Here is a 4684-nt window from a genome sequence, read left to right on the forward strand (position 1 = left end):
ATGCACGCTTCTCCCTTCAACTCACACTCCACACATGTAGAAAATTTCGTTAACCCTTGAAAATCGGATCTACACCTCGTTAATCCGGATTATTACACTTAAACAATTTAGTTATATACTTTCTAATGTTATCACCTAGCTAGATTTAACTAAATGGTAGTCAAATTCTCAGAATTATATACAGTCTAATGAACTATTTATTGCACAAGTTGCAATTTTATAATTGCTCTTCATACCAAAGAATGTCTAGTAAAAGTTGCAAGTGACTTTTATATATGCATATATGAATACATATACATATTTGTTTTTTGTTTGGTTTTTGATGAAAATATTATATTGTAATGCACGAACAAATAAAATAAAAATTGAAAGTGCGACTTTTTGAATCATACAGTATCATTTGGAAGATTATAGTAGATTAAACTTACACTGTAGCTAAGTCTGAAGTAACAAATAAGCCAAATAGAGTAAAAAGTGAGAAAAGCTAACTCATTATACCCATATTTTTTTTTTCACTATACCCATATAATTTTCCCACACTACATCACAATTCCTCGACTTCATTTAACAGTCATGTAGTCTACATGATGTAGACTAATAGACAATGGCCCCGTTTTTTTTGCAAACGCTGGCGACCAGCGGCAACTGAAAATTACACCTTTATCATCGGAAATGCAGCGCCTGTGGAACAACACAAATTTACTTTTTTTCAGTCGCAGCGGCAAGAAGCAATAACCAAACCCGACGCTGGAAATATCAGCGATAACAGCGTCTCCTTTTTCAGTCACTGCCGCAAGCTAAGATAATTAAATTTACTTTTGAAATCGTTCAACTTGTCAAAGTGTTATTTTTTGCCACTACCGCTAGTGGCAGCGGCTGTGAAAAGAACAGGACCAATATATCTAAATTTAACTACCCAGCGATATCTATATATTTTAAAATTGTACAATCAAACAAATTGAATTTTGACCATAACAGTTATAATTTACTGGTTGGATACTATTGTTGTTGCATCACCAGTCAAATTCAAATTTGAACATGCATAATGCAGATTTATATACAGATCAGATCTTGTAAAACATATCAAATCGAGAACTTGTCACTCACTAATTAATTATTCTATATTTCAACAGAGACGGCTACTTTTCCAAACTGGTTAAACTCACACACTTAATTATTCTGATATTTCAAGAGAGCCTGGTAGCCTGCTACTTTTCCAACGACAGTTGCTTCTTATCGTCACCTACCATCCGGGACTATCACGTTAATCAAGAATTAGAAATTTGACCAAAAAGATTATGAATTATATTTGTCAATCTCTTTGATTTTTTAATGGTTTTTTGACGTTTTAATAAGTACCAATTGAGGAAAACCATAATTACCAAAAAAAATTTGGGAGAAAATGATGTGAGGTTCTATGGTTTGAAAGACGTATCGCCAGTTCATATCCCGACTTCAGTATGTTTTTGGGAACATCAATTTCAGAGTCTCAAGTGAAGCATCTCAATTTCTATCACTCGTATTGTTGTAGTAGTCTTCGTTTATCGTCTAGCCGTCCGGTTGTAACCGTTTTAACTTTTTTGGGCTTTTAAGTTTAATATAAGAGTTTTGTGACAAAACAAAGCTTTACATGATAGTTTTGTGAAGAAGAATGAGAGTATTATAAGATTGGGTGTAAAATGTCCAGAAGAACGTTTTTTTTGTCCATAAGAAGTTGGCCGGAAGGGGGCCATGTCCTATTTATGGATGATATTTCTTCCTTGGTTGGATATCGGGTCATGAGGGCATTATTTGTATCTACTATCGGTTATCTGAGTTGATCTATTACAAAGCACTCGAATGTTTTCCACCTATACCACTTTTGGCATTTGAAATATGTCTTTGTGCTCAGACTGTTGTGAGTCCGCGGTGGCAATGGGTTTAATGCCCAAATATTTTTGAAAAGTTCTCCAACTCCTTCTTGACAAACTATAGCTTTCCTGGCTAAAATATTTGATTGTTTCCTATGTGCAGAAATGGTAGAGATTAACATAGATTTCCAGCCTCTAGTAGTGTATATGAAATTTTGAAGCTTGAGGTTATCAATGTTGGCATTGAAGATGGTTGATATTGGCATTGTCTCTTTCAAAGACCAGATTAGTATACCCTAGTGACCAGCACGCCTAATAACCCACAACCAAACCGAGAGTTCCGCCTTTTTGGTCGTGTGTCGTCCATCAAATTTACACATTCCACCATCTAGAAATGTAGCATTACTGGTTGGCTCGATCCACCTCATTCTTGAGTATCTACCACTTTGATGTGTGATGCATCATAACTATATTTAAGTTACCTTCATTAGGCTAGATCCATTTATCAAGATCCAAGCAATATAATAATTTTGTTGTGTCAATCTTGTTTGTTATTCCAATTTTTTTTGTTGGATTTGGATTGTTTTGTTTCTTGACATGATATATAATAAAATGTTAGATCGTAATTGTTGGACTTAGTTAAACTATTCTTGCGTTTGGCTATTTATGACTTTTTAGGATTGTGTTATTTCATATTCGATATCTTTTAAAAAAGAAAACAAAATATTGTCAAATTATATTATCTTTTTAAAATTAAAAGGTAAAAAGAAATAAATAAAAAAATAGTAGTAATTACAAAAAAAATATTTTTAACGTCGTCAACAAAACATTAAACCTTAAATCCTAATCCCTAAACCCCAAATCCTAAACCCTAAACCCTTGGGTAAACCTTAAACGCTTGGATAAATCCTAAACTCTAAATAAAAACAAACCCTAAAACTCTAAACCCTAAACCCTAAACTCTACCCAAGGGTTTAGGATTTATCCAAGGATTTAGGTTTACCCAAGGATTTAGGGTTTAGGGATTAGGATTTAGGGTTTAGTGTTTTTGCTGACGATGTTAAAAAGATTTTTTTTAATTCTTTTTTCTGTAACTGCTATTTGTTTTTTTACTTTTTTATTTTAAAAACATAATATAACTTGAAAATATTTTGTTTCCTTTTTTAAAAGATATCGATTTGAAATAATGAAATTCTATTGGCTGGTGAACCTAGAGGTTCACCCTAGGGGGTGAACCCAAGAATAACTCTATATTATTGGCCATATATTCATGTAATGTTATATTTCCTAATGTGAATAAAGGGAATATACATGTAGTTAATAATTCTTTCTTCGACAAGAGATAGCTAGGTTTGGCGGTCTTGTATATATACACTTTGTATTGGAAAGATGAACAATAAGAAAGATCGTTATCTAAACGTACATGGTATCAGAGCGGACCCAATACCCTGATCCATTAATCCGGCCCGGACAGTGGCCCAGTCATCCCATTAGCTGATGGCCCATAGAAGGCTCACTTCCGCCGAGATCACTAGAAAATAAAGCATGATTTCGGAGAGAGTATGATGGATTCTGCGAGATTAATTGTTATACACACCATTATCTCGAGGGAGGGTATTGGAGAGAAAATTCCACATCGGAAATATGAAAGGAACTTGAGTAATATATAAGGGACTTGAGCCAATCCACTAATTACCAATTGGTTTTAAGTTGGAAGCCTAGAAAACTTATCATGGTGTAAAACTAGGTCTCAATGATTTAGAGAAGCCTTTCTTGTTTTCAATAAACGTGCTTTACAATGTATATATATAAACTCGACAACAAGAGAATAGGAAATATACTAAACCGACTTGGAATATATCCTAACTAGATATGGTATATCGTATATTCGCATATATTCCTAATACTCTCCCTCAAGTTGGAGTGTGAAGTCTCTTAACACCCAACTTGGACAGTAACACTTCAAATTGTGGTTTACCAAGAGGTTTAGTCAAGATGTCAGCGAGCTGATCCTTAGTACGAACATGCTTAGTGGCGATCAAACCAGCAAGGACCGCATCTCGAACACTATGACAGTCTCGTTCTATGTGTTTTGTTCTTTCATGAAACACTGGATTGGCTGCAATATATATAGCCGCTTGATTGTCACAAAAGAACGAGCCAGGTTTGGGTACTGGAATACCGAGGTCCTTAACTAAAGGAACGATCCATTTCATCTCACGAGTAGCTTTTGCCATTGCCTTGTATTCGGCTTCAGCTGACGAGTGAGCAACGGTATCTTGTTTCTTGGTCTTCCACGTAACTGGAGAATCACCAAGAAGGACTACAAATGAGCTCAAGGATCGACGACTAACAAGGCAGGAACTCCAGTCCGCGTCGCAGTATATGGAAAGATCAAGATTTTCATCGGAGCTCATGAATATTCCTTGATCGAGAGAGCCTTTGAGATATCGAACAACGCAATGCAGCCTCCAAATGTCCTTCACGAGGTGACTTCATAAACTGAGATAGAAGATGAATAGGGTAACAGAGTTCAGGGCGAGTCATGGAAAGATAGACAAGACGACCCACAAGGCGACGATAAAGCTCTGATACCATGATAAGTTTTCTAGGCTTCCAACTTAAAACCAATTGGCAATTAGTGGATTGGCTCAAGTCCCTTATATATTACTCATGTTCCTTTCACATTTCCGATGTGGGATATTCTCTCCAATATATATCATCCATGTTGTGGACAATCATGATAAATATAATCTGAATACTGGAAACAAAACTGATAAAGAAATTGTAAATGGACCAATATTGGTTGGACATTGAATGGACCAGATCGTCAA

Source organism: Brassica napus, chromosome C3 (genome assembly GCF_020379485.1).
Source record: "Brassica napus cultivar Da-Ae chromosome C3, Da-Ae, whole genome shotgun sequence".
In the NCBI taxonomy this organism is placed as follows: Eukaryota; Viridiplantae; Streptophyta; class Magnoliopsida; order Brassicales; family Brassicaceae; genus Brassica; species Brassica napus.